Source organism: Periplaneta americana, chromosome 8 (assembly GCF_040183065.1).
Source record: "Periplaneta americana isolate PAMFEO1 chromosome 8, P.americana_PAMFEO1_priV1, whole genome shotgun sequence".
NCBI classification, from domain to species: domain Eukaryota; kingdom Metazoa; phylum Arthropoda; class Insecta; order Blattodea; family Blattidae; genus Periplaneta; species Periplaneta americana.
Window position 1 is genome coordinate 15,455,148 of NC_091124.1, and position 12,477 is coordinate 15,467,624.

Below are 12,477 nucleotides of genomic sequence, written 5' to 3' on the forward strand. Positions count from 1 at the left end.
TGACAATTTATTTTCCACAGATATAAGTGTACTATTTTGTTTGTATTTTACTATTAAAATCATGACTTTTTAAAATTTCAATGCGATTTTTTACAAATGTAAGATCAATGTAGATCACTCTACCCCATTATCTCCTGGTTTAGTTACGTCATGAATGATGCCTTATTGGCGTCAACTATGAGGTTCCAACCTGTCTTCGAGCAGTTGGTTAAACAGCAGTGTTTAAGAATGTATTTGATATAAACTAAACATTGCTGTGGTTATTTGAACAACTTGTCAGTATATATACCCTAATTATCGTTATGTTAGTTATTACCTCATTATCAAAGAGGTGTAAGAATCGATATGCAGTGGACATACCTATACCTGCTCTTATTATTGTTACCTCGAAAACAACAAAGTTGCTAAAGGAGAGAGGAAGGTATTTCTTGGTAAAAAATTATTCAATAAAAAAAATATATATCTTTAAAATACTCTGTGATATGTGTGGATTTTTTTATTTTTTTTTTTATTTTAGTAGGTTATTTTACGACGCTTTATCAACATCTTAGGTTATTTAGCGTCTGAATGAGATGAAGGTGATAATGCCGGTGAAATGAGTCCGGGGTCAAACACCGAAAGTTACCAAGCATTTTCCTCATATTGGGTTGAGGGAAAACCCCGGAAAAAACCTCAACCAGGTAACTTGCCCGAACCCGGGCCACCTGGTTTCGCGGCTAGACGTGCTAACCGTTACTCCACAGGTGTGGACTGTGTGGAATTCATTGCACAAAATTTTGTGGGTACTTGTGCCCTCATCAGATGTTAAGACACCATTTTTAAAATTCCTTCGCTCTGTGTTTTTAAACACATCCCTCTTTGATTGTTATTTCCAGTGGCTTCATTTTCTTTGCCACATTGCCAGACAAAAATGGATATAATTTCTGAACTATTAAAGATACATGCATACAATTTAGAACACATATTCTCTAGACTAATAGAAAACTTTTCTCTCTAACAGAATTTTGCTAATTGATTTCATTTTAAAAATATGTCTGTCTGTTTGCGAAAATGAAGTCAAAAAAGTGTTAGTAAATTTAATTGTTTATTTCACAAATTTAGGGACTAATATCAAAATTCTGTTACAGACAGTTTGTAGAGAATGCTTTTGCAAGTAAAATGTGAAACACTGTTTGAATTTATCTTTAAAATGGCTTAAACATATCGATGTTAGTAAAATCTTGCATTGGGTATATATATTTTTTTAATCTGGGTCCCCAAATAATTTCTTTCAAAATATCTATATTTGGTTGAGTTGCTATAGCCATGAGCTCTCCACACAGAAAAAATAATATTTTATATCAAATAGGAAAAAATGTTTAAAAAATACCGTCCACTCCCCTTAATAATTTAATTTTGAAAAGTGTGCATTTAAATTATGTTCAATTTATAGGCTATTTAATGTTTCTGCCGTTAAATCTGTTTATTCTATTGTAAATATATTATGTTGTTTCAACAAATAGTTAGGTCACGTAACACAAGAATGACATAAATCATTACAACAGTCATGCTCAGTGGGGAAAATTCTAGCCTCTAAACGAGGTGCAACAGTGACGTAGAATGGCTTTTAAGAGTGTCCCTGCATATGATTCTGAGATTCTACGTCACTGTTGCACCTCGTTTAAAAGCTAGAATTGGCCGGGCTGGGCATGCCTGGCAAAGAAAAATTTCTCAATTGCACGATTATAAGTAGGCCTAACTGATATTTATTTTTTGCCGCATTTTATAGCTTGATTAATTTGGGCAGAATTTGGGTAGACTACAGGAAAAATATTATTGTGATGTACCGAAGTAAGAGATAGGTTTGGAAGTAAATCCCGAAAAGTCAAAGTATATGATTATGTCTCGAGACGAGAATATTGTACGAAATTGAAATATAAAAACTGGAAATTTATCCTTTGAAGAGGTGGAAAAATTCAAATACCTGGGAATAAATTATACTCGGTAGGAAATTAAACACAGACTAAATATGAGAAATGCCTATTATTATTCGGTTGAGAAGCTTTTATCATCCAGTCTGCTGTCAAAAAATCTGAAAGTTAGAATTTATAAAACAGTTGTATTACCGGTTGTTCTTTATGGTTGTGAAACTTGGACTCTCACTTCGAGAGAGGAACGTAGGTTAAGGGTGTTTGAGAATAAAGTGCTCAGGAAAATATTTGGGGCTAAGAGGGATGAAGTTACAGGAGAATGGAGGAAGTTACACAACACAGAACTGCAGACATTGTATTCTTCACCTGACATAATTAGGAACATTAAATCCGGACGTTTGAGATGGGCAGTGCATGTAGCACGTATGAGCGAATCCAGAAATGCATATAGTGTGTTAGTTGAGAGACCGGAGGGGAAAAGACCTTTGGGGAACCCGAGACGTAGATGGGAGGATAATATTAAAATGGATTTGAGGGAGGTGGGATATGATGGTAGAGATTGGATTAATTTTGCACAGGATAGGGACCAATGGCGGGCTTATGTGAGGGCGGCAATGAACTTCCGGGTTCCTTGAAAGCCAGTAAGTAAGTAAGTAAGTAAGTAAGTAAGTAAGTAAGTAAGTAAGTACCGTAGTACTTATTGATATTTGATATTTCCGTGCAGGAATTCTGCATTACCATATGATGAAGGATGGGTGGAGCGGAGAAAAATTCTCTCCGGCACCGGGACTCGAACTCGGGTTTTCAGCTCTTCAACATATGATAATGCAGAATTCCTGCACGGAAATATCATACGTATTTCGGTACATCACAATAATATGACATGAGTAAATAATCACTTAGTGATTTAAGACGGCGCTGATTCCGTCGGATCCCGGCCACTTAGTCACTCGTAATGAGTGCACCTCTGCACATAGTGTGTTGGACATTGTGCCACTGTCACACATCTGTGACACAGTGCATGAGGGTTGGCCACTAAAGGGAAACTAAGTGGTGGAACTTAAGGGGAGAGGATGGTATATTTTGGTGAAAAATGAGTAAATTAAAAAAAATCTTTAAAATAGGTCTACTCTGTGATATGTGTGGAATGCATTGCATAACATTTTGTGGGTATTTGTGCCCTTATCGGATGCTGAGTCGCCATTTTTAAACTTCCTGCATTATGGATTTTTAAATCACTCGCCCACTTTTATTGATGTTTCCGGTAAATTAAATTTTCAAAAAAAAAATTTCTTTAAAATACCCTTTGATATGTGTGGAATGCATTGAATAACATTTTGTGGGTATTTGTGCCCTTATCGGATGTTGAGACGCCATTTTTAAACTTCCTGCGCTATGGATTTTTAAATCACACGCCCGCTTTTATTGGTTTCCAGTAACTTCATTTTTTTTGCTACATTGCCAGACAAAAATGGATATAATTTCTGAGCTATTAAAGATACATGCATAAAATTTAGAAGATACATTCTTTAGACTATTAGCAAACTTTTCTCTGTAACAGAAATTTGCTAATTGATTTCATTTTAAAAATACGTCAGTTTGTTTGCAAGAAAGGAAATCAGAAAATTGTTATTAAATTTTAATTGTTTATTTTACAAACGTAGGGACTAATATCAACATTCTGTTACAGACAATTTGTAGAACATGCTTTTGCAAATATATTTCAAAAAACTGTTTGAATCTATCTTGAAAAACGGTTTAGATATGTCGGTTTTAGTACAATCCTGCATTGGGTATATTTTTTTTTTTTCAAATTTGGGCCCTCAAATAATTTTTTTTTTCAAAATATTTTTATTTGGTTGAGTTGCCACAGCTATGAGCTCTCTACATACAAAAAAAAAATAATATTTTACACCAAATAGGAGAAAAGTTAAAAAAAAATACCCTCATTGGAAGTATTCAATTGGCTTCGGAAATGGAATCCGGTGTGGCTTAGTGGATAAAATGTCAGCACGTAGAGCTGAAAACCCGGATTCGAGTCCCGGTGCCGGAGAGAATTTTTCTTGTAGTCTACCAGTTATAGTGGAAAGGACGGAGTATTTCAGCGAATATCTCAAAAATCGATATGTTTATAGCAGAACAATATTTTCTCATGCCTCGCGTAATGTGAATGCAAAAAGACATTGACAATAACGAGACAAAAGAAAGATAAAATAGAAAGGTTGAAAGAATAAACTGAAACAAAAGAGAAAAAAAGGGTGGGAAGACAAATAAAAGAAAAACGATAATAAAAAGGAAATGAAAAGAGATCATATAAGAAAAAATTACTACAACAGCTTTCATTGTTTGCTCCAACTTGTAAATAGAAATGAATAACAAGTTCCGCGACAGAGTGTAGCAACTTGTGGGAGGCATCCTCGCTGAGTGAGTAATTTTAACAGTATTTTGCCAAGAAGTCTTTTCTCCCAATCATACGTCCATTAAAAGAGCGAACACAAAGGTGAAGAAGTCAGCTGAAGGAGAAGTCTTGTGTCGCAACTCCTCCAAACATCAAATTGTATTTCTATTTGTTTATTGTTGTGTAATAATAAAAAAAGAAAGTTTGCGAAATTAAATGAAAAATCTAACAGACAACACAAAATATGACGTCAATTGTTACTATGGAAACGTCGCTTTCATGTTCAAAGTCAGATTTATTTGAACGAACACCAATTATGAGATCTGCTTCGTTTTTTGTCACGAATTACTTGGGAGCGAATGACAGACTTTTGTTATATGGTACACAGAAGGGAAATATAGCGGAAATCACTGGAGGCCCGTGTCAACATGCATAAAGAATAAATTACTGATTCAAAACTCTGAATTAGATACGGATGTGTTGTTCAAATTTAAGATTTAGGAGTCCACACCTGTGGAGTAACGGTCAGCGCGTCTGTCTGTGAAACCAGGTGGCCCGGGTTCCAATCCCGGTCGGGGCAAGTTACCTGGTTGAGGTTTTTTCCGGGGTTTTCCCTCAACCCATTACGAGCAAATGCTGGGTAACTTTCGGTGCTGGACCCCGGACTCATTTCACCGGCATTATCACCTTCATATCATTCAGACGCTAAATAACCTAGATGTTGATACAGCGTCGTAAAATAACCCAATAAAAAAAAAAGATTTAGGACATCTAAGATGAAAATTATATTTTTGTTTAGGACATTCTAAGATAGCTGACAATATAAGAGAATTTCAATTTTGATGCATTTTAATATAGTTTAAGCTCGACCATGCCGAAATGTACTAATTATACACCTGGTAGGAGTCCTTTAATGCATGTTATTAAAGTACACCTATTCATTAAAGTAAACAGGTTTTCGATTATTCTCGGATATGCAATCGAAAGACAACTAGCAAAACGTCACGCAGGCTGGAAATCCAATACTGTCGCAGAAGGTTATGTTCTGTTACTATAATAATTAGAGTTAATTGTAAACAATATTCAAATAAATTCAATTTGTCATCTCGTTTTTCAATGTCGAATTCAATTTCAAGGTTATATCAAGTTTAACGAGATTACATCAAGGTCGTCGACATTCGTTTCGGGGAAAAAATCAATATTTTCGCGTCTGCGCACATCTCACAATTCGCGAGATTGCACAATGTCAGTTCCCTTCCCATTCACATAAGATAACGTGAAAGTTATGAATAATTTAAAGTTAGAAATATGGTCGAGCATAAAAAGTCGTATGAAACTTGCCTATGATGGTAATTAAGATGCTCGTATGAAAATTATGAAACTCGCTTGCGCTCGTTTCATAAACATCCTCGCGTCTTAATTACTATCATTATAGGCTCGTTGCATAATGTACTATTAAAAATGAATTACATATATACATAACTACATAGTTGTTATTACATATATTTTATTTCAACCACCTTCGTAAAATTACAGTTTGTATTTAAACATAATTTACTCGTATGTTAACAAACTCGTCCACACCTGTGGAATAACGGTCGGCGCGTCTGGCCGCGAAACCAGGTGGCCCGGGTTCGAATCCCGGTCAGGGCAAGTTACCTGCTTGAGGTTTTTTCCGAGGTTTTTCCTCAACCCAATACGAGCAAATGCTGAGTAACTCTCGGTGTTGGACTCCGGACTCATTTCACCGGCATTATCACCTTCATTTCATTCAGACGCTAAATAACCTAGATGTTGACACAGCGTCGTAAAATAACCCAATAAAATAAAATAAAATAAAGTTAACAAACTCGAAACACAAACTGGAGTTCAAGTCTAATGTAAAAAGAAAAGAGTAATTTTATTACAGTTTATGCTACAATAAAAATGCAAATTTTCCAAAGAACATGTTTCACTTGAATACAAATAAAATTTGCATATATTGTTTTAATTCAGAATATTTTATAGAGTTATTTAAAGTTGTTTATGCTCGACCATGCCGAAATGAAGTAATTATACACCTGGTAGTAGCCCTTTAATACACCTCATTAAAGTACACCTATTCATTATAATTCAGTTGTTCAGCCAATGAGAAATCACCTTTGTACCATTATAAAACCGCAAGTATCGATTATTCTCGGATATGCAATCGAAAGACAATTAGCGAAAAGTCACGGAGGCTGGAAATCCAATACCGGTACTGTCGCAGAAGGTTATGTTCTGTTACTATAATAATTAGCGTTAATTGTAAATAATCTTATTCAAATAAATTCAATTTGTCATCTCGTTTTTCAATTCTAAATCAATTTCCAGGTTATATCAATACTAATGTTCATCTTATTGTCTACGTTATATCAAGGTCAATGACATTCGGCCTCGGAAAAAATCAATACTTTCGCGTCTGCGCACATCTCACAATTCAGGTCAGTTCCCTTCCCATTCACATAAGATAACGCGAAAGTTATGAATAATTTCAAGTTAGAAATATGGTCGAGCATAAAAAGTCGTATGAAACTTGCCTACAATGGTAATTAAGATGCTCGTATGAAAATTATGGAACTCGCTTGCGCTCGTTTCATAAACAAACATACTCGCGTCTTAATTATTACCATTATAGGCTCGTTGTATAATGCACTATTAGGACATTCTAATATAGCTGACAATACAAGAGAATTTCAATTTGATATATTTTAATATAGTTTAGAAACGAACTACATATATTTTATTTCAACTACCTTCGTAAAATTACAGCTTATATTTAAACATAAATTATGTTACAAACTCGAAACACAAACTGGCATTCAAACTAATGTAGAAGGAAACGAGTAATTTTATTACAGTTTATGCTACAATAAAAATGCAAATTTTCCAAAGAATACTTTTCGTAGTTATCACTTGAATAGAAATAAAACTTCCATATCTTATTTTAATTCAGAGTATTTTTATAGAGTTATTTAAAGTTGTTTATCGCATTCTAATACCGGATGAATATCAATTAAAATTTAATTTTCTTTAACGCATTTTATTACACTTTACACTTAAAAATAAATATATAACTTTTGTTTCAGTAAATTTTAATTTTATTTTTGTGTAGGCCTATGCAGAGAAATTCAGGTAAATTGATATGTTATTATATGGATATAAAGGAATTCTCTTTATTGCACTTGAACATAGAATCTCTGACAATTTAAAGGTAAATTTTATTTAATGCAATAACTTTTGTTTTGTACACTATAATTTTCTTGTGTATACAGAGAAATTCACGTAAATTGATACGTTAGGTATTTGAATATAAACAACGAATTCTGTTTATTGCACTTGAACATAGAATCTATAACAAATGAAAGGCAAATTTCATTTAATGCAATAATTTTTGTTTTGTATGCTGTAATTTTTTGTGTATACAGGAATACATATAAATAGGTATGACATATGGACGGCCCATTTCAAAAGGGAAACAACTCAAAATTCAAAGTTTTGAGAAACCTGTATTTTAAAGCTTCATATTGCTATGAAAAATCAAAGGATCAATGAAATTACTTCAAATTCTGTTAATGATGTTTTATAGGCTATATACTGTAAGTTTCAAATTAGTGTGTGTTAATTGGATTTTTCACAGCAACATGAAACTTTAAAATGCAGGTTTCTCAAAACTTGAAATTGTTTTGAGTTGTTTCTCTTCTGAAGTGGGCCGTCAATATATTTTTTATAAAAGTGTGATTATTTTCATTGAATTTGAACTGAATTTGTGCAACAATTAGAATATAAATATTTAATATAATTTATTATACATTTTATTTAAAAATAATTATGTAACTGTCATTTTATACAATGAAATACAGTTTGTTTCGAAATGAATAATCACTTTGTTTAACATATGGTAACCAACTGTTAAAACAATTAAAATAAAGATTTTGTTTAAAAACCTTTAATCAGTTTTCTTTAATGTATTTTAAAATAACGTGAATTTTAAATAAATTTTAAGTTTGTTTATTTAAATAAAATAAATTCTTTATTTTGAAAATAAATAGATAACATTTTTAGCACACATTACCAAAATTCTTATTTTAAATAAAATACAGATTTTGTTTAATTCAATTTAATATAATATTTTGCATTTCAGATAAGATAAGTTTTAGTGATTTTAATACAATTTGAATTTCAGTTAAAATATGATTTTGTTTTTAAAGCAATTTAATCTAATTTGTATTTCAATGAAATTTTATTTCTTTTGCTCAATTTAATATTGTGTTTCAATAGAAATTTATTGTCTTTTTGTTTGTTACAAATCTTCTTCTTTCTCTGTAATTCAATTGAATATATTTTTCATTTCAAATAAAACAACTTTTGATGTACTTTAATACAATTTGAATTTCAATTAAAATATGATTTTGTTTAAAGTAATTTAATCTAATTTGTATATCAATGAAATCTTATTCCTTTTGTTGAATTTAATACTGCGTTTCAATAGAAATTTATTCTCTTTTTGGTTGTTATAAATCTTCTTCTTTTTGTTTAATTCAATTTAGCACATTTTTCATTTCAAATAAGACAACTTCTAGTGTAGCCTATTTTAATAAAATTTGAATTTCAGTTAAAGTATGATTTTGTTTAATGTAATTTAATATAAATACGTATTTCAATGAAAGCTCATTCTTTTTGCCGAATTTAATACCGCGTTTCGAAAGAAAATTTTTTTATTATTTTTCTTCCTACTTAAATAAAAATATTTCAACGAGTTTTAATGCAGTTTACACTATTAACAGAACATTATAAATTGAATAATTACATTTAGTTTCTATTGTAACAAAATACAATTTTTATTTACAGTATTTAAAAAAACTGTAACATAATAAACTTGTTTTATTAAATCTGAAATCTTCTATTCACAAAAAGGCAATCCTTTCCTAAGTTATCGTGAATACTAACTTGTACCACCATCATGACTACAACAGAGGTAGAAAAAAAATTACTGGAGGTGTAGCGAAAGAAAAATTTGTAAGGCTTCTATGGTTACCGGCAGCAATATTCAATTTGGAGGATTATACAATGATTAAAGAATGAAGAAAACCAAGTATGGACGCAAATCATCAAGTAAGTAAGAGCTGGACACACAAAAATTAAGGAACCTCTAAATAAAATATACAGTAGGCCTACATCACAAATAAAAGACAAATACTGTAAATTGTGAGGAACTATGGAGAAATTCTAACATATCTACGAGGAATTGGATATCATCTGAAATCTGGAGCTGTGCCCCAAGATGAAGAGCAGTAGTTCAGTTTTGGCAAATGTAGTCAATAAGGAAGGAAATATCCTATTCACATTTTTCTCACGGTCATTTAATGTTATGGACATTGTGATCTCATGGACATTTTGTGTATGGACAATTGTTTATCCTCATAATAATAATAATAATAATAATAATAATAATAATAATAATAATAATACTTACTTACTGGCTTTTAAGGAACCCGGAGGTTCATTGCCGCCCTCACATAAGCCCGCATTTGGTCCCTATCCTGAGCAAAATTAATCCATTCTCTATCATCATATCCCACCTCCCTCAAATCCATTTTAATATTATCTTCCCATCTACGTCTCGGCCTCCCTAAAGGTCTTTTTCCCTCCGGCCTCCCAACTAACACTCTATATGCATTTCTGGATTCGCCCATATGTGCTACATGCCCTGCCCATCTCAAACGTCTGGATTTAATGTAATAATAATAATAATAATAATAATAATAATAATAATAATAATAATAATAATAATAATAATAATAATAATGACTTTATTTAACCTGTAAGCCCTTCTCTTACACTCAACCAGGATTAAAACTTGCTTACATAGTTGAACATACAACTGGAACGGATTTAAGTAATTACATACTGATACGATTTAGGTACATAATGAGATCAAAAGACGTAGTTACAGATCAAAAGAGGTAGTTACATTAGGGACAATATAAGGTGTAAGGTTTGAGTTCGAAAGTATACACTTTCAATGTTTTGGTATTAAAACGTACCAAGTGCAAATGTAAATTAAAAGTATTGAGTATTTTTGTAAACAAATTATTTTCAAAAGTAACGACATTTCATTTACATTACTGAAATATTCTATTAACATGGAAAAAAATCATATTGATAATATTTAAAGACAAAGTAGTAAAACGTTTTTTTAATTTTCCCGAAAAACACGATTCTATATATGGTAAGTTCTGTTTCTAGACCCCTCATTTATAGCATTAATTATCTTTTACTTCATAACCATTGATAAACGTTTTTATTTTTATGTTCAAAAATGATTATGTTTCTAAATACAAAACAAATGCATCTTAATAAGACGTTCTTTATTTCAGTTTGTAAATCATCTCGCTACTACCACAGTCTACTATATACAATCACGAAGCTTGGGATGATTTTTTGCATTTCTCGCGATAGTTGCTAGCCGATTGGAGCGCTGTGAGTACTAGGAACAATAGACTGTGTCACTGCCATCGTGATCTAATACAGGCCATGTGACTCACTTAACATGATCACGAAGGGCGGCGTTTCAACCCTATGAATTAATTGGAATGCATAAAGAGTAACATATATTTCTATAAAATGTAGTGTAATTGCATTAATAAAATTTAAAACAATGATTAGGAGACACTTCAGACATAATTCCTTGCGAGTTAAGATGTAATATTATTTTTTGTGTGAAAATTACGTTGTTCGTATGTGTAATATCTGCCTTTATTTCGATTAAATATTGCGAAATTCTTGTACATTCATTTATGCACGATTCCATAATTTTCAGTTGCACCGCACGAATATTTAGATATGTTGAAATTATAGGTTATGTTTACTGTACCAGTTGCCCCTTTCTGTCTAATTTTAGTGGTCTCCAATGCCCTGCCACTACATATGTATGTTATGTCATATGGAAATTATAGGTTATGTTTACTTTATTTAACTTAGGCTATATTCCTATATTCGCAATTATACATTATAATTGAACATAATGTCATGTATGACACCCGTCACAGTCTATTTGTCTATATTTTAATACTACAATTGAGTACTGAATTATTGTATTTATCTACTACCTAAGAGACGAAGTAACAATCGTACGTACACTAATTTCATAGCAGTGGTATGGTAAATTTTCTGTCTACAATTAAGGAAAGTAGATGTGCTAAATTAAAATCATAATATAAATTCGTTTTTATTGAACCTCAAAATACCTTCCATTCTAAACTTAAAATGTAGATGCGAACAGATTATGTTAACACATAAAATTCTCTTCATATTAAAATAACACAGTTTTGTAATTATTTCTGCAACATAAGTTATTACGCAACAAGAAGTAAACGGAACTTATGAACACATTACACTAAATAAAACTTAGCAATGATACGCAATGAAATTATAATATCGTATTTCTCTGAGCTCCATACACTGAAATAGAAAACCCTAATATACATTACGGCCTGGTCTAGATCGAAAAGTCATTGACTGTGCCGTAATTCGCTTTGTTGTGAAAAGTTGTATAAACTGTGAAATGTTCGTTATCGGTTGTAATAACTGTAAATGGCTAAAATACAATAATTTGAATAATAATATGGGACAAGGAGACGTTTGTAGTACTGTAAATTGTAAGAAAAAGAGGTTATAGTTATGCTTCTTCCGAAAGATCCAGGAAGGTGAGTTTATAAAATATAATATATATTTTATGAAAATAATATATAAACCTTATGTATTTCATATTTCAATAGTGGAAGGAAGGTGTTAATTTTTTCATAAGAATTCGATATCGAAAGTACAATACATTTTATCGTCTGCTGGGGAAAGGATCTGTGATGAGGCGATAGTAGCGATCCTGGTGGTTAGCAACTATCTATGGATGCATATTTCAACTGTTTAGGTTTGCATATTTAGTAAGTATTGAGCTTCGGACTGTATATACTACTAGACTGTGCTACTACCTCAGCTTTTTACACGACCTCCCTGGAGGATGCGACCCACACTTTGTGAACTACAGACTTAGGGTATGAAATATCTTATTTTTCCTGTCTCTAATAACGACGCTGGTGGTGATATGCTGGCAATGACTAACTGTGATGATTGCTGATGGTGATGGATGAC

The 12,477-nt window shown here is 31.9% G+C and overlaps 1 protein-coding gene across 1 annotated transcript in view; it reads right to left on the reverse strand.

The window, feature by feature from the left end:
* Positions 1 to 12,477, reverse strand: part of LOC138704274 (retinal homeobox protein Rx1-like) — a 155,472-nt gene that overhangs the window by 21,566 nt on the left and 121,429 nt on the right. The gene's annotated exons all lie outside the window — the stretch shown is intronic.